Source organism: Pinus tabuliformis, chromosome 3_1 (genome assembly GCF_031772625.1).
Source record: "Pinus tabuliformis cultivar Carrire ecotype Pingquan chromosome 3_1, CPIR1, whole genome shotgun sequence".
Taxonomy (NCBI): Eukaryota; Viridiplantae; Streptophyta; class Pinopsida; order Pinales; family Pinaceae; genus Pinus; species Pinus tabuliformis.
In genome coordinates, this window is record NC_142301.1 from 82,045,300 (window position 1) to 82,070,229 (window position 24,930).

A 24,930-nucleotide genomic window follows, 5' to 3' on the forward strand; every position below is an offset into this window, starting at 1 on the left:
AAGTATTGTCATCACTGGTGTTGAGTTCATTTTTTTAGTGGCCACCATCTCACTTGCAACAGGGTTACTAGACAATGGTGATTATTAGTTCAAAGGAATGACCCTAGATCTTGAATACTACAAGCCTTTCCTAAAAATGCCATACAAAGAAAAACATGCTCACATTATGTCTTTCGGATAGTTATTGGAGAAATATGCCCCTTTGATGAAGATTGTCATGAAGTTGCTTACATGTGAAAGGATATTCTCCAAGTTGTATGCTTATCATATTTTCCTTCTAATGCATTTCACCTCTCAAAAGCCACTCAACATTTGTAACTACCTATCTAAGAGCATTTCCAAAATGTCAAAAAAGATACAATTGAAGAACAAAGAGCACTCCCCAAGCTTGTTCCATCACAGTCTAATAAAAAATATTGTCCTTCACCAGCTTGCAAAGAAAGGCATGCCTTGGGAAGGCTTTTTGGAAGTAGCCCTGAAATGGCATGAAGCCATTGTAGCAACTCAGTCTTCTAGTGTGCCAAAATAGCAAATGGAGGTGGGTTCCTCTAGCAAATCAATGGAGAAAACTCAAGTACCTAAGCTTGAGATGACTAAAGTGTACAAGAGAGGAGAGAGGCTTGTGTTTTCTTCTCATGGAGAGAAAGGGGTCAAGCCTTCTTCATCGACAAAGTAGGGACTGACATCGAAAGATAAAGACACAGCTGAGCCTGATTTTGAGCTAGTTGATTTAGACGCAGAGGATTAGACTTCAAGCCTACAAAAAACAATCAGAGATAAATACTATCAAATCAAAGATCTTGCAATCAATAGGGAAAAAGCAAAATATGTCAATTCATTCCTTGAACAGGAGAATAGTTAGCACAAAGCAAAGCAATTGATCATGGCAAAAGAACAAGCCAAGTTATTACAGTAGGTTGGCAAGGGCAAAGATATCATGGAATCAAGTGAGCCTGAATGATCAAAAGGGAAAGGAAAGAGGAATAGGTCAAGAACAAAGGGCCTAAAGAAGGCATTGCAAGAAGAGCAAGAGCACATTCTGTTGAATGAAGACCTAGACCTAGAGGATAGGATTGCCCTTGAGGTCAAGCAAGACAATAATATTGGCTCAACAGGGTGAACGAACACTTGGAGAAGCTGCTTGAGAAGGAAAACAAAGATAATGAGTTGCTTAGACACATGGCACACCACTATCAGGCTCAAAACATGATCGCTAATGTCAAGGTAAAGGAACTTGAAAACAAGCTCAAGGAATCCAAAAAGACCAAAAGGATGAGGGAAACTTGGAGATTCTTGCTGAAGCATCTATGAATGTTTAAAAAACATATTTTTACACTTTCCATATAACTTTGAACAAATTCTGGGAACTTTAAGTTTTTGAGATTTTTTGGTCTAAATTCAGAAAATCTGCTGCTCCAGAAGCTGTGATTTTTCCTTAGGCCTCCATTTCAGGAAAGGTCTACATTTATGTAAATATCTTGCCATCCTTTAAAAACTCATTTGATCATATTTTGCATAGGTAGCTTAGTTTTGGAGAAAAATGCAAAAAAGTGGCAAAAAACTAGCATTCTGGACCCTTTTTTGACAGGCGTTGCGCACAAGGAGTGACCTTGGGAGAATGGATATTTGAAGCCCTTCCCATGGTGCAAATTCAAATATTTGAACTATTGTGGAAACTAGACCTAGGGTTCTAGTTGACCATTCTCCCTGTTTTTCATTTTGACCCCTAGACAAAATCTAACAGTCAGCTCAAAGTCGGCACTGCGCTTCTGCACTTTTCTATGTTTTAACTTGTAAATTTCACTATGTAAAATTTCTAGTTTCTAGTTTGACTTAGTCAAAGATAAGATTATCTATGTAATGGCACTAGTTTTGAGGCTAGGTGATATAGGCATGAATAAATGTACATAATAGGTTGTTTTTTATGTTTATTAGGCCTCATAAAAGAAGCAAACTCCTAAGCAAACTCTCCATGAACTGTTTGAGTTTCACCTTCTCATTCTCACCTGTTGGCTGATAGAATCTTGGAGTTAGTTCCTTCACCAAGGATTTTGACTCTTGGAGGTCAGAAAGTGGTCTAGAAGAGTCTATATGTATCATTTCTCTTGAGGAGAAGAGGGTTGAACTTTTTGTGAAGGAAGCTTGCATGTAATCATCTTTTCAGCTAATACAGAGACAGGTTGTAGCTATTTTCAAGGAACTCTACCCTACTGAGTTCATGGTTCCTGTAATTCATTCTATTTTTTCTCTAATGGTTTAAACATCTTTATCTGCATGATATCTCTTCTTTCTATGGATGCCTTACAGTGAAATATATAGAATTCTTGTTTTTCAAGCTCTGTTATCTAGTTTTCATAGTTATGTTTAGGTCTTCCTAAGCTAATGAAATCATGTTTACTTGTGCTCATTAGTTTCTTCCATACTTTCTCAACTATACTACACTAAAAATATCCAAAATACACCATGTCTTCTTATATCTAGGTCCTTCTCATATTTTCTCCTGCACTCCTATAGCCTAGACCTATATTGTGGCTCCAAACCCTAAGTTCAGCAAACCCTAAAACCAAAATTTTCACAGACAAACAAACAAATACATATATCTAGCCTAAAACTCATTAGGTTTAAAGTCATATCACTGAAAAGAGACTTAGAGAGATCCCTCTCATGCTCAGTAGGGCTAGCTACTGAGCTGAATTGGTTTGAGGTCACCCTTCTCGATTTCCTTTTCAGCTTAGGAGATTGCAAGGACTAACAAGATCTAGGGTTAAAAAACTAGGAAACATTAATAGAATTGAAAAAAGAAAAAACCATGAGCTGAAATCCAAAGGTCATCTAGGTTTCTGGATTTGAAGTATAACATCTAGTGGAGTCACCAATTTGTATTGGAGACCCAGGTTTCTGAATCCGAATTATTCCCCAGTGGAGTCGCCAATTTGTTGTAGTGTTTTCTTCTCAATGATGTACGAAAAATAACCCACTTAAGATTGTGGATGACAATCAATCTCAAAAATATAAATGGCTACCAAACATTGTAGATCTACAACAACTGATAAAAGCCAAAACCTTCCAAAGTCCGGATCAATGCCACAATCATAGTTAAACTACAAAAATAAATAATAATAACTCCAATCATCCAATGGAAACCAGATATGAAAAGAATAATTTTATTATAACACATGTGAAGGAAACAAATAGATGCTACGAGTCCCCCTCTACGGGATGGGTTCTTGGTTATCTTCAAATGTCTTCAGCATGTCTAGAGTCTCTCTCCTCCATAATGCAAAAACCCAACATATATATCTCGTGTGACTATGAAAATAATCAGAGTTACAATAGTGAGTGCAACAATGAAAATAATCAAAAGTGAATAATGAGTGGAAAACCCTTTTATTTATAAAAAAATATTGAGTTATCCTTGAATAATGAGAAATAATAAAATAGTATTGACCCTATTCTTGGAATAACCACTTGGAATAGTTTATTATATTTGTTTAGGAGGGAAAAAGTATTTAAAATTTTATTTAGAAATAATAAATAAATAAATTATAAATTTATTCTCAAGGAATTATTTAAGGAATAATAAAAAAATAATGATTTATTTAATTATTCCGAAGGGATTTAGTCAAATTTAACAAAGAATAATAATTAATTAACGATTAATTAGTTATTCTTAGATAAAAATAAGAAAAATAATGATTTATTTGTTTATTTTTCATGATTGGGCCAAACTTGACAAGGAATAATAATAAAACAGTGGTTTAATTAATTATTCCTAGAAGAAAATCAAATAAATAATGATTTATTTAATTATTCTTCATGGGTTTGACTATAAATTACTTTAAAAATGTAGTGTATTAAGTAATTTCTCAAAGTGAAAGCAATTTTACTATGGTAAAATTGGCTTTACATGGTGTAGTTCAATCCATCGAGTAAATTAGGCTAGATGATCAATTTTTCGGTGATACAATAGTTCTTTGAAAAATGACCAGATAAAACAACAAATTCTTCCTAGTAACTTCGTTAGAGGAATACTGAATTTTTCAATTAAAACTTTCCTATCCAAAGAAAATGAGGCACAAGACAATTAATTATTTAATATACAGAAAATAGAGAATTTAGGAAAAGTTCTTTGGGGAAACATCCTTATGAAAAAAAAAATTTGTAGACTCTCATTTCAATGTATGATTGTGTTAAGAAAAAGAGAAGCATGTGAAAAGTTCTCCTAAGACAATCCCCTAAGAGAAAATGAATGGTCCTACTACTTTGTCTTCCTCATATGAGCAATGAGAATAACAAGTCATTGTCCAGATGAAACTAGATGAGAAAGTACACATTTTTTGAATATTTTCATTTGTATGATGCACTGAGGCAAATCCCTATAGGTAGGCTACATATATTCTCTTCATAGCCCACATAATTTTCGATTATATACTTTAATTTCTAAAAATGTTCATAAACAATAAAGAGTTATTATATTACCTCCTACCTGCTAATGTTCTGGAATGAAGATGTAAAACTATTGAAAATACAGATATAAAAAAAAAAATCTAACTGAGCCTTGGTGAGGCTTGTTCTTTTGAGCCTGGTGAGGCATATTTCTTTTCCTTTAATCATGTTGCAAAGAATTCAAGTAACTATACTACACAGTCAAATTTGAAAATATAACGTGTTACAAAAATATTTCATAAAGGAACTGTAGGCAACTGTCAAATTTCCACTAACATTAGTAAATCAAGGAATATCCTTATCTAGTATATTTAAGGGAAAAAATAATACCAAAATGAGACTTATATATAATAAATAAGGTAACTTTGTAGGAATTTAAAAGAAAAGAGAAAAAAAATTTCCACGATATAGGCCATTGGTCACTGTAATCTTATTACAAATAGCTAAAACCACACGAAGAATAGTTCTGTGTTGAAATTTTATTTTTAACCCTACACTATAATTTAATTGAATATAGTAGCTAGGTCATGCAAGGCCAACAATTCATAACCAAGAGGAAAACCCTTTAAAACCTGAAAAGGGCCATTTTTTATCAATAAGAGATTCCTTAACTGAAAGAAAGATATGGTTAGTGGTCATCAGTTGGAATAATGGCTTCTGAAACAATGGAAGACATGGTGTTTATTCCACAAACATTATGTCCTATGCATAATTTGTAGTAACCATCGTCACACCAATCAAGCCCCCCATGAATTCTTGATGGTCCAAAATGGATTCTCCTTGAACGTATCAGGGGCATACCCTACTGCACCATATCCCACAAGTAATACTTTGGGATTCAATTTTTTTTAATGTAAATGTAAGGGAAAGAGACTCCAACCACATATGTTTGCATAAAATCAACATTTATACCTAGTGTAACAAACAACATTCATTGATCGCGATTGACAACGGTTAAGGGCACAAAATATTAGAGGATTGTAATCATTAATGAAATAATATGTCAAAATGTAACAAGATCTTACCAACTAAAGGCGAGTTCTTCACAAGATTGGTTGCAATTTGGTCTTCATCTGACACTGTTCTGAAGTTGGCAACCATCGTTGCAACTTTTGTCTTGTCAAACTTACAATACCCCTCAATTCATGTGTATGGATAATCTTCATCCCTTTATAATCCACCAACTTTGAGAGCATACTGGTACGAAGTTGTCATTAGGCCTGCATTGCATCCCTAGTCATAGTCATCACAAACTTGTACAAAGCAACTCTTAGCATGGCCGCTGATTATAATTTACAAGAAAACCAGATTTCAAGAGTTCAAATGAGATTCAACAACAAGAACCTGAAATCGACTAATTCATGAAGGCCTTGGTATACCAGAGTCACTTGTACCAAGGATGGTAGGAAAGAAAAAAGGAAAAGTCCCAATTCCATTAGGGTTAGTAGAAAAGCGTCGAACTCGAATGACAGTACAAAATGCAAACTTTCCAAAGGATATAGGAGGAGGGGGAAGTTACACTAACCACCTTGATTTGAGGTAATTTTGTGTAGCATGAAAATTTGTGTGGTGACATGGGTCGTTACTGTAACAATCTCATCCTAACTTCCAACGCAACATTTCGGTTTCCCACCGCCTACGATGATGATATGATCTGATGGAAGAAATGTTTTTAATCATCTAACACATTGGATCAATGACACAAACTAATACACTGTGGCAGAGAAGGGAATTCATGATCAGGAGCTCAGACTTTGTCAAAATTTCAAAGTGTCATAATTTTGATAAACTTAGCTTCAGACTGAAGAGCTCGTTATTTTGAATCTAATGGTGTGAACGACACTCATATCCAAGATCATATGGAGAAGTTATAGTCAGTCAAAGTTCACGGTTGACCTGATGATATCAAAAGATTGGGATGATGTGGAAGCCAATCCGAAGGCACCAAGTGGCAGCTCGCCATTGGTCCTCACAAATTGCAAATCGCAGTGGTAGACAGGTCGAGTTAAAGATTCAGTCCTCGACACATTGCAGGTTGCGATGTGATGCAATTGCAATTGTGCATTGCAGATTAATGGTAATCGACCCCCGATTCAAGCATGGAGTTGTGATGCCATGCGATCACATATCGCAATTGCATCGGTGACAAGAATCGGCCCCGACCCCGAAAAGGATTGGGTTTCAATGCGATATTGGCTGAAGTTGTGATGTAGTCTAATCAAAATCACATTTGATGAAATGGAACAAAATAGATATCAGCAAGGTAGGGTTTTCAATGCAATGCAATTGCATATCGCAATTGCACTAGCCAAAGGTTATTGGCCCCATTCCAGGCACGGATTAAGTCCCAATGTGATAACGTTGATTGCGATGAGCGGGATGCTTCAAACACGATATTTGTCTAGAACTCAAGTTAATAATCCCAGTGGGTTAGTTATATCACTAGTTCGAATGTTTTCATGCATTAAGTCCTGTGTTAAGGATTACTCTTGGAAATGACCAATTGTGATGGTCGACAAACAGTGAAACTGTAGCCTTAACTGTTGGGCCCTCCACTATCATGTGGTCACTCAACCTTAACTATGAGATACACAGATTTGATGGCAAAACTGCCAATTTTAGCAGAATTTCTAGTTTAGACTATAGATAATGAAATTAAATGGCAGTAAGCCAGAATTGGAGGAAATTGTGAAGAGACTAGAAAAAGTCATAACTAAGGAAATTTTCGACCAAATGGGATGCACAAAGAGGCTAGATAGCCAAATTTTGGCATTCTAGACTCATTGGAACATGTTTCAGAGTCAAAGGAGCACTTCTAGATAGGATTTTTGTAAAGTGAAGCCTATGGGTGCTCTCATCAACCAAATTGTTGATTCAGTTTGTGGAGGAGTTCCAAGATGGAGATAACCTTGTAGGGGTATTCTACCCTCCATATATTTTCTGCAACAACCATTACAGCAGTGTTGTAGCTATATTTCTTCTTTTGTTTATATGTGTATGGAGAAAGTGACTTGTTTAAGTGCTTTAAATGGATTGTTGTACCTGTTTATTCTCTTGGAAGTTAGACTTGGGGTCTTGAATTGAGATCCTTTAGCTTGTTTATTGTTTCATGACTAACTATAGGTTGTCATATGTTTAGAGTGAGAATTATTTGCAGAAGACTGTTTCCTTAAAGGGGAAACAAGCCACTCTTTTTGTCAGCACATTTGTGTACTCTTTATCTGAACAATTGTGAGCATAATGAGAAGGGGTCAATCCTTTAGAGCTGATCCAAGGAGATGTATCCTAGGAGGGGTGAACTCCTTTATCAATTGCTAGTGTATTATTGTTTGATGCATGCTTCCATTGAGTGTTTTGGTTTCATGTTTTAAGTTTTCTTCATGAAACTATCTTAAAAAAAAACACATAAAATTCATGCTTTTACTTGCTATTTTAGAGTACAACCTCAAGCACATTTTTATATTCTGATGAGGGGAATTAACATAGCATTACTAATCTGCCCCAATTCAAATCAGGTTGGTATCAGAGCTATGGTTTTTTCTTTGTGCAAGGAGGAATTGACTGTTGTTTGCAAGTAAATGTGTTTTGAAGCTCATTGAGGAGAATGTTTTGGAAAGGAGAGAAAGATTGTTTCAATCTCTACCACCAAGTTCTAACTCAAATTGCAGTAGAATCTTCTAACAAAACATCTCCCAAGGAGGAGAGCCTCCAAGAATGTCAGAGGATGTGAAGGCTTTTAGAAAGGCTTTCTTAGACATGGAAGAAATGGTGAAAGTCCTCTATGAAGAGAGGAATACCAATTTGCAAGGTGAAGGATTTAGACCTCCAAGAGGAGAATGTTCTCTAAGGGAAGAAGGTAACAAGAATGGTGATAAACCACCATATTCTCCACAATCTTCATGATTTTCTACAACTATTATGCAAGATGCTAGTGTAGAAATTCCTTCAGAGAAGGAAAATGGACAAGTTTGTACCTTCTGTCCACATGATGTGGAAAATGAGGTTCAATCAGCACCCAAGTTCAAGGAGCTGAAAGAAGAGAGCTGAAGAGTCCAAGAGGACTCATCTCAAATTAAAAGGGAATTCAAAAGCATCTTCATATGCTAATCAAAGGATGCCGAAAACGGTAAGAATTTACATGCTCCTTCCTTATGTGAAGTATTGATGTAAATTCATTTGCGGTCTTTGAAAAACACAGTGAACGCATTGGATCCAAACTCTTGACCAAGATGGGTTACAAGGGAGGAGGCCTTGGCATAAACCAACAGGGCATTAAAAATCCAATTCTAGCCAAAGAGAGGCCTAAATACGAAGACTTAGGCTAGGTTGCCAAAGAAGTATGAACTTCTAGCGATGGTTCATGGGTCACGTGTTCATATTGCCATAAGGGAGGACACAAGGAGGAAAGATGTTGGAGCTACACGCAGAACTAGTTCCTCCATTGTTCCTCAAACGTAAGGAGGATTCGAAGGGGAAAAAATCTCCAAAGAGATATGAAAACATCGAAGAAGAGGGGAGGCACAGTTCTTCTAGCCAGGTGAGTTCCTCACGCAAGCAATGTAAACCAAAAAACAACAAACAAAGGTATAACAAGTCTGTTAATTCGAATGCTGATAATTCGAATACTGTTAATTCAAATGCCATGAAATCAAATGCTTTTCATTGTGGAAAAAAAAAACGTGGCTTTGAATAGCATGTTAAGAAAAATGTTTCGATGCACCTTTTGCCTTTCATCTAACCATTGTGTAGATAAGTGCGATAAGAGGAAAACAATCATCAAGAAGATGTCTGTGTCTATTGGAATTGAGACCAAAAGGACAAAATATCATGCAAAGATAAAGGCAAGTGGCACTCAAAAGAATTTATGTACTCACTACAATATAAGTGGGCATTGGGTCCAAAAGTGTTGGAAATTGTTTCCACATCTTCATCCTGGTAAGGACAAGAAGATCATGCAAGCACCAGAAGAGGAAGCGACCATCCCTGAAGCAACTTCAGAAGAAGATAAAGTTCAAATAGAGGGTTCATTCACCTAGTTGGGTAAGAAATGGGTGGAATATTTGTCTAGATGAAGTCTGTAAGTTTCTGTTTTGCACTACTTTCATATCCCCATACTTGGGTAATTTGTAAAAGTGATGTTCATAAATAAATCACTTATATGCAATAGTGTTTTTCTTTAAGCATTACAATGCTAGTTTGGCTATTCATATTAAATTTGAATGGAGAAATTTGGGAGTCAATGTCATTCCATTTTGTAAAAGGCATTTTAAGACTGTTGTATGAGTAGTTGCAACACATTTAGTATGTTCCAAATGTGTGTAGCACTTGAGTTATACGAGTATTCACTATGTGAAGCTTGTTTTGGGTTCATTTGACAAAGTCTTTTAGGGTCTTATTCTTGATAAGGATTTTTCAAAAAATATTCTTGGAATTGTTCTTGGGAAGGATATTGTTGTAGATGACCATAGTGACATGCACAGGCCAAGAAGAACATAAGACTTGAATCTTTTGTCGCATAGTGAAACATGCAATTTTCAAGATATTGTACTACAGGTTTGTAGGGGATGCATGTGTCAGCTCATCGCTTATGGCTCCGAAGAAAAAAGGTGAAGCAGAAGGAAGGATGACATGAACAATACTTGCGGTGCAGACAAGTACAAAGCAATACAAATTATTTAATGCTTTTGGAGACCGAACGATTTTTAATGGGGAAGAGTGATGAGGAGCTCAAAATTTTTCAAAATTTCAAAGTGTCAGAATTTTGATAAACATAGTGCCATACTAAAGAGCTCTTCATTCTAAATCTAATGGTGTGAATGACACTCAAATCTAAGCTCGTATGCAGAAGTTAGATCTAGTCAAAGTTTGGGGTTGACTTGATGACATCGCAGGATTGGGATGATGTCGCAAAGGTCAGAGCCAATTGAGAGGAGTCAAGTGGTAGCCCTCCATTGGACCTTGCAAATCATAAATCACAGTGGTAGACAGATCGGGTTAAAGAATCAACCCCCGACACGGTGGAGGTTGTGATGTGATGCAATTGCAATTGCACATCGCATATTATTGGTAATCGTCCCCCGGTTCAAGCATGGATTTGTGATGCGATGCGATCTTGATCCAGGTTTGGGTGTGAAGAAGGACCCTTCCAAGACCTTTTACTTTCGTGATGTGTTAAATTGCATTTTAAAGTAACATTAATGAATACATCTGCATGTGGAAAAGAAGAGGAACATAACAATCATCAACACATGAAATAACAAGATGTTGATAACGGAGTTCGTCCAGGAGAGACTACGTCTCCGGGCCCTAGTGTCAAGATGGTGTAGGCCGTTGCATTAAGTGCTGTCAATAATGATAATGTACACAAGAGATGATGTCGCTTTCATACAAGGAAAAATTCCCTTACGCAGGAGTGGCTCTAAGAGATTTTCCACTACTCGAACTCTCAATCAAAAGACTCCTATCAGTATGACACAAAAACATGCATGATGAGTATCCCGCCAACATGGCACAAAAGGGATGTCAAAAACAAACATGCATGATGACAACAAGAGTATCCCAACAACATACAACAAGGGATCTCAAAACATAATATGATGAGTTATCACAACAAGTACATCACATAGGATATTCCGCATCAAATCAAGCAAGGAACCATGACAACATGTAATAAACAAGATCCTGCATCAACATCAATCAAGGATCTATGCAGCATAATGAATAAAGAAGAAGTACATTCAAAAATATCATATACCTCACAACCAAGGGCCACCTGAAGAAGTGGATGTCACACACTACTGAAGCTGCTCTGACCATCAATCTCAAGGCATCAATCGTATGAAGATGGTTGCTCGCACAAGAATGTGGACATCTGCACTGGCACTTAGAAAAGTAACTAGAAGAAGAAATGAGAGAATACGAAATCTGAAGACACCATCAGATTTGTGGCATCGAGTAGTGCTAAATCGACTGTCCAAAATCAAATTTCTAAGAAATCGAGAATTCTGGGCTCAAGGAATCTTTTAGATTCCCTCGGGATTCCTCAAAGATTTTGCTCCATGGATGGACTGGAAACCTGCAACTCAGATGGAAAATCTGATCTCACCATTGCGATGCCTACAAAAAACCATGGAAAACAAGTATAAACTTGACTATATTCTGACATATCAAAATTTTACCTCGACCTTAGGAAAATTTTAAGGCCCGTGGTTCCGCTCCCTGTTTTTGCTAAAATCACGGTTCCACGTGCATTCTGAAGATGACCGAAAAATGCAGAACTTTGATGGAGAAATGAACAACACCATTGCATTCGTGGTGATGAGAGGTGTAGAATCCAAATAAAATTTGTCAATTTCTGACAAAGTGAAAATTTTTCCCTCCTGCAAAATTCATGGTTCCTGCATTAAAATATTAATTCACTGCATTGAAATCCATGCCCTCCTTCTGCCTCCTCTGACTCTATGCGTGGTAAAAATTACTGAGTTTATAGAAGAAAATCCTTGGCGGATTTATCAATGTGAGCAGTTGGCGCATTGGTTAAATATATGAATTGGTTAAGGAGGGTCGGGGGATCAAATCCTGCCCTCTCCATATATAACCTTTTATGAACCGCAATGATGTATTAATGGGGGTCGGGTCCGCATTGGGAGGCCCGCCCCTAATCCTCCTACATTATCGGCATGTATAATATTGGCGATTAGCCTGATCGGCGCCTATTAAATTGGCAATCAGCATCAAAAATAGGCGTTCAGTGTATTTCAGGGTGTCAGCACCTTCAAAATCAGCGATTGACGTATGGTATCGGTGAAATGTCATCGTATATGTCGGTGCTATTAAATCAGAAATATATAACAGGTCAGGCCGATATATATATCTGTGATCGACACATAATATGGTATAGGCGATATATATGGTATGCGGCGGAGGAGGGTTCGGCGGGGGTTATGGCCGCTGATCCGGAACAATATATGTTCAATGGTTGTGATTAGGCTGGCAGGGATTATCGCTGTCGGCCTAAACAAATATTGATATTTTGATGCGATGGAAGTTTAAAGGGTTCGGCGGGGTTATGGCCGCAGATCCTAAATTTTGATTATTGATGTGATTTGGCCATTTAAAGGGTTAGGGTGATAGGACCAATGGGGGTTATGGCAGTCGGCCTTAATATAAATGTTGGTTATGAAATTTTGGGGTGGCAGGGGTGGTGGCCTGCCACCTCATAACAAATTATATTTATGATTTTGATTTTCATAAAGAAGGAGGTCGTTCTAAGACTTCTAGAAAATAAGGGTCATTGGGCAAATTAATGAGGCAACAATTTTGACCAATTTCGGGAGCTAGGTTTATGCCTTGGGGTCGATCAAATCGTAGGACACTTAAACCTAGCCCACAACCCAACTTTGGCCAAACTTTGATTGGCCCGTTCTCCCTCATATGAGCTCAGTTTGGCGAACCGTCCACACCTCCATGGTTAGGACGACGAGATATATGCTCATGCTCTGGGTTGAAGTCATTATGAGCACTTTGATTTTTGAGCCCACTTTGTCCTGTGTGTCTCTCTAGAGCCACCTAGATGAGATCACATATCACAATTGTATTGGCGACAAGAATTGGCCCCGGCCCCGAAAATGATTAGGTTGCGATGTGCTATTGGTCGAAGTTGCGATGCGATCTAATCACAATCGCATATCGGCGAAATGGAACAAAACAAGTATCGGAAAGGAAAGGTTTGTGATGCAATGCGATTGCATATGGCAATCGCATCAGCCACAGGTTATCAGCCCCAATCGAGGCAAGGATTAATTCCCAATGCGATAACGCCAATTGCAATGAGCGGGATGCTTTAGATGCGATATCTGTCTAGAAATGTAGTTAATAATCCCAACGGGTCCGTTATATCGCTAGTTCACATGTTTTCATGCATTAAGTCCTTTGTTAAGGATTACTCCTGGCAAAGACTGATTGCGATGGTCGACAAACAGCAAAACCATAACCTTAACCATTGGACCCTCCACCTCACATGTGATCACTCAACCTTAACTACGAGATAGGTAGATTTGATGGTGGAACCACCGATTTCAGCAGAACTACTAGTTTAGATTGCGAATAATAAAATTAACTAGCAGTAAGCCAGATTTGGAGGAGGAAATTGTGGAGAGACTGGCAGAAGTCATAACTAAGGAAATTTTCGACCAAATGGGATTCAAAAAGAGGCTAGATAGGCATTTTTTGGCATTTTGGACACATTGGAAGATGTTTCAAAGTCAAAGGAGCACTACTAGATAGGATTTTTTCAAAGTGAAGCCTATGGGTGCCCTAGTCAACCAAAGTGTTGATTTAGTTTATGGAGGAGTTCCAATATAGAGATAACCTTATAGGGGTATTCTAGCCTCCATATGTTTTCTGCAACATCCATTACCGCAGTCTTGTAGCTATATTTCTTCTTTTCTCTATATGTGTAGGGAGAAAGAGACTTGTTTGAGTGGTTCAAATGGATTGTTGTACTTGTTTATGCTCTTGGAAGTTAGAGTATGGGATCTTGATTTGAGATCCCTTAGCTTGTGATTGTTTCATGACTAACTATAGGTTGTCATATGTTTAGAGTGAGAATTCTTTGCAAAATAATATTTCCTTGAAGGGGAAAAAAACCACTCTATTTGTCACCACATTTATGTACTCTTTATCTGAAGAATTGTGAGCATAATGAGAAGGGATCAAGCCTTTAAAGCTGATCCAAGGAGATGTAGACTAGGAGAGGTGAAATCTTTTATCAGTGGCCAATGTATTATTGTTTGATGCATGCTTCCATTGAGTGTTTTGCTTTCATGTTTTAAGTTTTCTTAACGAAACTATCTTAAACAAAAACACATAAAATTCATGCTTTTACTTTCAATTTTAGAGTATAACCTTAAGCACATTTTTATATTATGATGAGGCGAATTAGCATAGCATTACTAATGTGCCCCAATTCAGATCAGTTCATCCCAGAGGGAAATGCCTTACGGTGTAAATATTAATAGTAGTCTTAAAATTGACAAAGCTAGTAATGACAATTTCAATTTAGAGTATTGTAACAATTTTTATTATACTTATAAACATTTTGAATGGACAAAATCTATTTTACGTTGTCATTGGTTTGGTTTCCTCAATAACAAGTCAATCACACTTTAACATTCAACTTATTATCATTTTTTGATACAATATAATTTCCACTCTACATAATTATATATATTAAATATGTGTAGAATTATATGATACTATATTCCTAAAATGAAAATCCATAACTTAAATACATCAAAATATATAACTATAATATTTTTTAATACTTTTTCCAAAACAAAATATGTTTATTACTATATAAGGTGTTCACACAAAAATAATTTTGAAATACGAAAGTTTATATGATTAAACTAAATGACTTTTTGAAAATTGTATTAAATATCAAATTACAAATATGTATTTGTAAAATTGATTTACATTTTCTTTTTAATAATTTAAATTGTTTTAAGAATTCAAAATACATTAATTAATAAGCAAATACAATTAGCTACTCACTATGATTGTGTAATGCTAAGTTACAGAAACATAAGTAGCCATCTAATATAAATATTAATAATATATTTGAAATTTATATATAATTTTATTTTAATTTATTATTATTTTTTAAATAATTATATTATAATATAATATTCATTTAATTTCTGATTTCAATTTTTTTTTAAAATAAGAGATTTTCATAGCAAGAAATTTAATTTCTCTAGATTTTTTTAGTAAATTTAGAATTAAATATATCTAAGTTTATTTAATGATTAATTTTAATTAAATACAAATATAATTATTAATTTAATGTTTATTATTATTTTTAATTTCATATAATTCTACCCAATCAAAATATTTTATTAATATTTATAATTATTAATTATTTTATTTTATTAGTCCAAAACACCTTCATCTAACTAAACATTACATTACACCATATCTCTACCATTATAAACTAAACAACAAAATCTCTCAAATAAATTATTTCACAATGGTATAAACCATTCGTTACATAAATTATACATAAAAATAATCACGATGATGATGATGATGATGATGATGATGGTTAACGTCCACTGAGACCAAACAATGGTCTATCAGACCTAAAGAAACAAATTATTTATTTTGATTTAAGATTTTATTCCTATGCTCAAAAAGCTTGGAGAGAAGCCTCCCGAGCTCACTATAATTTTGACATTGTAAAAGGCTAGGAAGGTCAGTGTTGTAACAAAGATTGTGAAACTGGGATCTAATGTGGTTGTACGCGGGGCACTCTAAGAGGAAGTGGTTTTCGTCCTCGATGTTCCTATTCTCACATATATGGCAGATCCTTTCCACCCAATGGATATATATATTTTATTATCAAAAAGTAGGCCATCTATATTGAAATTCAACTAATTATTTTGTTACATAAATATTTTTAACGTATTCCCTCAATGACAGTGGTCAAATTACATAAAAAAATAAAAATAAAAATAAACAAAATTAAATAAAACAATTAATGTAAACATTTTAAGTTGGTCAAAATAAAATAAAAATAAAGAAATAAAAATAGGTATATAAAAAAAAATGACTTAAGGTATTGTCCACGGGTCATGATAGACTCTAGTGTTGTGTTAATGCACTCCTTCATGTGAAGTCATTGGTTTAATTGTCGCCTCTATCCTATGATATATTAGGCATAATAAAGATGTAGTCCCACCAAGGTTACAAAAAAAATGACTCATGGTATTGTGTGGAATATAACCTATTTACAAGGAGAAATTAAACCAGCCAAGATCCATCTTAACTCTGGATCTACCAAGCACCTAGAATGATCTAATCTCTTAAAACAAACATCTTTTAAAGTAAAATAAATCCAAAATTGAAATAGATCTAAATTAACTTTAATTATATTTTATAATATTTATTAAATTAAATATAAAAACAAAAAATCATAAAAATGTGATAATATTTCATAATCATTTTGACTAAATTGAAATAAAAATAAAATAAAATAAAATAAAAAAATTATTATAATTATAATTATAAATAAAATATATTTAATTTAATCAAATTAATAATAAAAATAAAATTAACATAAAATTTATAATTATATTTATAATTATAATTAATAATAAAACTCACCCATTTTTAAATTACATAGGTCTACCGATCAAAAATATGGAGAGAAAGAATTAGGCCGTGGATTTTTAATTTAATCCCCCATAAAATCAATAAATTGCCTAACCTCTTCCACCGAATAGGTAGTACAAAAGGCCACTAGGATTTCGCGTTTTAATATCTTCGAAGGAATTCTGATTTTTTTCAATGGTTTTTATTATATCGTGTTCCATTTATGGGTAGACCTTCAAATAATTTGCAGAGAAACAAAAAATTTAGTATTTTACAAAATTAATATTAGAATATTTTATTTTATTTTTATTTACTGATAATTTTATTTATTTATTTATAGTTTAGGGTGTATTTTAAAAAAAATTACAAAATTATTTTTAGAATTTTAATTACAATTATTAAATTTAAAAATTTTGAGTACCATAAAATAATATGATGAAAGAAATCTTCCTTTATATCATACATACTATTACAATTCAATGTCATTAAATAGGTTCATGGTATTGTGGTGCGTTTCCTATAATTTACTTATTAAATTTAAATTGGATATTTCTGTGATTCATGATATAATGACTAAGATTTTTCAAAAATCACATAAAAATCATTGGTGACGTGTTTCGAAAATGATAAACTTAAATTGAAATTTGAAATAAGTCACCAATAATCATTCATGTGATATCTTAATCATTGTACTTGCTAATCTCTTTGCTTTGCATTGCCGTGGTCAAATTGTTTTGTCGTGCACGTGGGGTGGATTTGGTCAAGCAATTACTAAACACAGGACCCACGTATTACCGAGAAAAATGTCAAACTAACGGTCACAACGTATATTTCTTCATTTTTTAATATTGTTTTTTGGGTTCGAGCGATTTGGTCTTTGGTAGTGGGAAGCACCAGTCGACTATTAATAAGCACCACTGTCAATCATAATTCTTATCTCTTTGGCATTTGGAGTCGAGATTCAAGCTTCAGACGAGGAAGACTACCATTTAGAATTTGGGTTGCTTTGTCTGAGATTAACATTTTGATTTTGATGTTTTCAATATCCCTGTTGTGAGTTTGAACAATAATGGCAAGGGAAGTTAACTACGCTTCTCTAGCTCTCTGGCTCACTATCATGACAGTAATGGGAGAAGAAGTAGCAGAGGTGACAACACCATCTCCGAGTCCCACTATGGAAGCAGGTGCTGTGTTAATTCCCTTCGATCTCTCCCTATTCGCCGCCCTTTTCACCTCATCTGTCCCATACAATTTTATTGAGATGTACTGTGGTTGCTGTTTGGTTTGATGTTAATGATCTATTGAGAGAGGTCATTGCTATTTTCTACTTCAATGTATTGTGACTTATCAATTTCTTTTTATGTATGACACTCTAGGTATGGTTCTTGTGGCAGTTTTGTCCGCTGGTTGAGTGACAGTTTTTGTATCCGGCACACAGATTCCTTACTCTTCTTTAGCAATCTAGTACATAAAGGGATGTTTTCAGGTTAGCTATTATTTTATTTTCTTTGTCTATTTCAGATTTGGATCTTTATGATATTGTGAGTAGAATGTGTAGAAAACATTAAAATCTGAAATCTAAATTTATGTATGGGATAGTCATCTTTATCTTGTGACTTATAATGACTAGTTAATATCTCAGAAAGTATATTAAATAGTATAAATCTGTTTATTGAATTATATTGATAAAAATGGCAATGTTTGTATTAAAGAATTAAAACCCGCTGGTTAGCTCTACGAAAGAGTGTCTGAACCAGGAGAGTCTGGCTCTACAGAATGCTCTACATTGCTCATGCACATTACACACTAAATAGAAAACATGGTTTTAGGGAAGTTAGAAAAACATCCTAAGAAATAGAAACTAATTCCTATCCTGAGGTTATGTGAACCAACTCTACCTATTTTAGGACATTCTCCATTATCTTCAACACTCCCCCTTAATGGAGAATGGGTTCACAAATATGCCTAACATCTCCCTAAACATTTGAAACTTAACTTTTACAAGAGGCTTACTGATAATGTCTGTAACATTATCACATGTATTATAGTATTCCAAATGGATTTCTTTGGATTGCACATTATCCCTGACAAAGTGGAATTGTGTATCAATATGTTTAGTGTTTCCGTGAAACACCAGATTATTGGCAAGTTTGATTGAACTCTGGTTATCACATCTGATTGTTTTTGTGTCTATCTGTTCTTCCCCAACATCCTGGAGAAGTATATGCAACCAAACCACCTCACATGTTGCTGCACACATGGCTTGATACTCTGCTTCCACTCAAGACAAGGACACTTTGTTCTGCTTCTTGCTGCTCCATGTGATCACCCCGGATCTAATGCTGAATGCATAACTTGTTATAGATCTACAATCATCTACATTTCCAGCCCAATCTAAATCTACAAATCCTGCCAATCTAACATCAGAGGAGTCAGTGTAAATAATGCCGTAATCTGCAATACCTTTTAGATACCTCAAAACACTTTTCGCTTCATTCCAATGGCTTTCAAGTGGCTTAGACATAAATTGACTTAGCACACTGACTGCATAAGCTAAATCAGGTCTCGTGGTGGTTAGGTAGATTAGACTCCCAACCAGTTGTCTGTAAAGTGTTGCATCCACCACTTTTGAGCCATCCTCACACTACAATTTGATGTTCTGCTATAATGGTACCATTGCAGGCTTACACTAATCCATCATAAATTTTTCTAACAGGCCTTTGACATATTTCGCTTGGGACATAAATGTTTGACCTGAATCTCTCCAGATCTCAAGACCTAAATAGTATTTGAGTTCACCGAGGTGTTTCATTTCAAACACCTATGACATCTATTGCTTGATTTCATCGATTAGATATGTAGCATCACCTGCAATGATCAAATCATCTACATACAATTAAATCAACACTACGCGCCCTTGTTCATCTTTCATGGTGTAAATATTAGGGTCATTTTTACTTCTATTATATCCAGCTTGTAGAAAAAATGAATCAATCTTTTCGTACGAAGACCTAGGAGCTTGTTTTAGTCCATAAATTGCTTTCTTCAATCTACAGACTAAATGCTCTTTTCCTTTCTAGAGAAACCCTTCCGATTGCTCTAGATAAACCTATACTTTTAGTTCTCCATTAAAAAATGTATACTTTATATCTAGTTGGTGCATCATCTAATGTTTCTTAGTGGCTAAAGCGATTAACATTTTGATAGTGTTCAATTTACCTACAGGGGTGAAGGTTTCTTCATAGTCTATCCCTTCTTTTTGTGAGTACCCCTTTGCTACCAACCTAGCTTTTAGTTTTTCTATGGCTCCATCTGCATTAATCTTTGGTTTATATAACCATTTACAACCTATGGTTTGTTTTCCTCTAGGAAGTTCAACCAATTCCAAAGTGTTATTTCTGATTATTGAATCATATTCTTGTTCCATGGCTGTTTTCCATTCACTACATTCATTTGCTTCTTTATAACTAGAAGGTTCAACCATATTTATCATACTAGTTATAAAAGCATTTTCCCTATATCTTGCAGGAAATTGAGCTTTGCTACATAATCTCTTGAGTGGTGGGGTGGCTTCAAACCTTATTTGATCATCATTTTCTTTTTCTTCCTATTGTTGTTGTTGCTGCTATTGTTGGTGTTGTTGTTGGTGTTGTTGTTGCAATTATTGTTGTTGTTCATCCTTTGCCTTTGTTTGCTGCTGACCCTGATTGTTCTCTACTTCTTCTTCCGCCAAGTACGGAATATCCCATTCCTCATTGTGCTCATCAAATTCTTCATGATCCTGCTCATGGAATTTGACATCTCTGCTAACACAAATCTTGTGAGTAGAGGGATTAAATAATCTGTATGCTTTATATTGTGAACAATACCCTATAAAGGTACATCTAATGGCTTTTCAATCTAATTTTCTTCTATCTTCCTTTGGAATGTGGGCAAATGCTTTAGATCCAAATATTCTTAAGTATTTTACTGCAGGCTTAAATCCATATAATGCTTCATAAGGAGTTTTAAACTCAAGACTCTTTGTAGGACTCCTATTGTTCAAATAAACTGCAGTATTCACGGCTTCAGCCCAAAAACCATTCGAAAGATTCTTACCTTTCAGCATACTTCTAGCACATTCCACCAGTGTTCTATTCTTTCTTTCTGTTACTCCATTTCGTTGTTGAGTATGGGGTACTGTGAACTGCTGCAAAATTCCATGATCTTTACAATACCTGATAAGCTCATCCTTCCTATATTCTCCCCCTTGAATAGAACAAAGGATTTTGAATGTTTCCCTGTTTGTCTTTCAATCATATTTTTAAACTACTTAAAGTATTCAAATGTATGGCTCTTCTTACTTAAGAAATACACCCAAGAAAACTTCGTACAGTCATCAATAAACAGTAGAAAATAAATTCCACCTCCTAATGATTTTGTCTGCATGGGTCCACAAAGGTCTGTGTGCACTAATTCAAGTATATCCATCTATTTATTTTCTACTCGAATAGGGAATTCTTCTCTATGCATTTTTCCTAATGTATAGGCATCACAATCATTATGTACTTGCTTTAGCATATGAAGATCTCTTACCATTTCCTTCTTTTGTAGTAAGAGCAAATCATTGTAGTCGATGTGGCCAAATCTCTGATGCCATAACTCTTCTGTAGTCAGGCTCGCTGTTGTCAATGCTTGAATTGGTGTAAGTCTTACATCTAGCTTGTATAGTCCTCCTGTTCGGATTTCTGTAGAAATTGTCTTCATGCCATCTAGCAGATCTTTAATATAACAGTTAGATTTAAAGAATTCAACTTTCAGATCTTGATCTATAATCATGGATACAGAAATCAAGTTCTTTATTACATCATGCACATACATAAAATTTTGAATTTGTTTGATATTACCATTAGCTAGAATGATAGAAACTTTCCCACACCCTTTTATTTGATGACTTCTATCATCACCTAGGTAAATCTGTGCTCCTCCGTTGATTTCTTTAAAATCTTCGAACCAATGCTTGTTCCCTGTCATGTGTGTTAACGCTCCTGAATCTACATACTAGATGTCTACATCAACATTCTCATCATGATCTTCCATGAACAATATGAAATTTTGCACATGATTGTCATTCATGAGATGACCTACATGTCTTTTTTGCTTTTGATGTTCTTCATGATATTTCTTCTTCCTGCACTCCCTGGAAATATGAACCAGTTTTCCATAATAAAAACATTTATTTTTAGAGTAGTTTCTATTCGGACGCATACCTTGGGTCTGATTTGGCCTTTACTGTGAGTTTGCCTCGTTTTGTTGTTGTGGACTTCCTTTCCCTTTGAAGAAGTTTTTCTTCGCCATTAATGCAAGATCGGCACTCTGGGGCTTCAGAGACGATCTTCTTTCTTCTTTCTGCATCAATATTCCTATCAGCTCTTCAAATTTTGGGATCTTCTCTCTAGCATTTATCCCAATGATGAGCATTTGGTAATCATCAGTGACACCATTCATTGTAATTGTTACGAGATCTGTATCGTCAACTGTATGACCAATTTCTGCCAATTTGTTCTTCAGATCCTTGATCCTTGCTATGAATGAAGCAATTGTTTCATTATCCTCCATCTTCAGGGATAGGATCTTACTCTTTAGGAACAAAAGATGATTTGAATTCCTAATCTCATACAAATCCTTCAGAATTCCCCAGATCTCAGTAGCTATCTTATAATCTCTAATGTGTGGTATGATGCAGTACTTCACTAACATCTTCAACAACGACTTTGCTTTACCTTCTCGCTTCTCCCAATCTAGGATTGATGTTGATCCAGATGCGGGCTTCGACTCATCCCCATTCGCAATCGTCCAAGCACTCCTTACATCTAGCAGAGTCTGCATCTTGAATTTCCAATTTGCTTAATTGGAACCATCGAGCTTGTTATGCTCATTCAATCATGCTTCAAACATATTTGTTATTCATCTTGGTGATTTAGAATAAAAAAAAAATCGACAGGTGAAAGAAGATGTTAGATTTACCCCCGATCTGTGATAGAGACAAATCACTGATCTTCAATGTTGTTTGATCTCGCAGCACACCCACTGATCACCGTGGCTTCCTTCACAGCCTCCAAAAAACCTTTTGTTGTCAGCTACAACCATGTTCTTGGCTTCTCCATATGGCTTTTATGATTTACATGATCGCCGCAGATGCACATGACTTATCCAGAACGTCGTCGCAGCTGTACACGGAATAGCTACAGTGCACTCATCGCAGTGATAGTCCTCTTAACCTGCGATGATTTCAGTTTCGTTACAGTTATACTCCTCAAGACAGTGATGATTCTTGTTCAATGACACCCACCAGCCAGTGTACAAGTTCCTCAGCCCTAACGCTCTGATACCATGATAAAAATGGCAATGTTTGTATTAAAGAATTAAAACCCACTGGTCGGCTCTACGAAAGAGAGTCTGAACTAGGAGAGTCTGGCTCTATAGAACGCTCTACATTGTTCATGCACATTACACATTAAATAGAAAACATGGTTTTAGGGGTGTTAGAACAACATCCTAAGAAATAGAAACTAATTCTTATCCTGAGATTACGTGAACCAACTCTACCTATTCTAGGATATTCTCCATTATCTTCAACATATATTTCATCAGGACAGGATGGTTCTTTGTTTTATTTTCCTGCACATTGTCCAAAATGGCTTATGGTATCGTATGTGGGAAAGGTGCTCAAAACATAACTGAGATGTGATGTGTTTACCTTCTGTATTAAATTCAATAATGGTTTAATTAAATTGATGGCGATGATGAAACTTCTGTAATTTTTTTCTGTTTCTATCCATTGTATCTGGGGAAGCTTTGGGGTCCTTCGGTTCTTATTTTTCACAAGTACTCTCTTTTTCGGCTGCAACAATGGTGGATAGTCTAAAATCTTGGAGTCATTGGCATTTGCTCTATCACTATCAATTGGGCACCATTTGTTCAAGAGGTCAGCGGCTCAAATCTTGTGATGGGCACTTCCCTTTGCGCATGTAGCACTAATGTTGATCAATGGCACAGATTCCGTGAAGACTACTTCCATCCGCAAGGGGCATTCACAGATTGAGGGTATCCCCTTCCTCAACCAGTGCAGGAAGACGTTGATATAACTGAAAAAACAACAAATACATGCTTACACAACCTCGGTAGTTCTTAGAAGGTGCAGATCCACCTAGAAAAACCCCAGGTATCCTGACTGATTTGAGTCAGGTGGAAAGCAAAACTGTTTGGAACAGGGGATGAATTTCAAATATTTCTTAAGACTCTTAACAGGAAGTCCTTCCTCTTTGGGATCTCGGTTTTGATCATGTGGTCAACCTCAAGCAAAGTGTAGAGAATAAGTTGGGCATTCTTGTAGACATACAACATCTCAACTACAAGATATATTGTAGTTACAGGTGTTTGATAAGTCAGAGGAAATTACAAAAGCAACTACTGCCCACGATTGAGGACAACCAAATTTTCAGCTGAGAGTAAAAAAAAACAAAGTTAAACTCTAGAAAATAATGCGTAACATGAAACAGAATCATCCATAGTAAAAATAAAAAATCAAATTCTAGGTTGAATTTATAGATTAGTTCATGATTTCAATTACCTTGTCATCCTTGAGGCTAAAACCAAAAATTTGCTATTCGATTTGCTTGTGTAATCTTATAATGGTTGTGTTGTCAACCATTAAATTTTGGCAGGTGTGATAACTTCCAACACTTTCTTTTGATAGATCTCTTTTAATCACATCTATCGCCATGGACAATTCTTGAATAATCTTTCAGGTGGAAAAAGTTTTTTCTTGCGAATGGCTTTGCGAATATGTCTCTAAATTGTTCTTGTGCTGTCTTGTTGCAAAACAATTTTGCCATTGACAATTCCAGAACAATATTTCAGGTGGACAAAGCTCTTTCTTTTCAATTCCTTTGTGAATATGTCTATGAATTGTTTTTGTGACATTTTGAGTTGCAAAACAATTTCTACATTGTTAACCAATTCTCTAGTGAAATGTTACATAGTGTCAATGTGTTTACTTCTTTTGTGAAAAACATAAAACAATGTAAACTTTGAAATGGGAACTATAAACTCAAAACAAGAACTCTGGCCAAAAAACCCCGAAAAAACATCAAAAACAGTGCTAAAAAAGAAAAGTGTTGATGTTGGAATAACACCTTTTTTTTCTTGGGTAAATTTTCAACATGTTTTAAAAATGGCGGTGAAAAAAAACTTTATGCGCAAAAATTATCCAAAAAACACACTCAAAACAAAAAGTGTTAATGTTGGGAGAACATTTTTTTTTCAAAAGTAAAATTTCAACATTTCAAA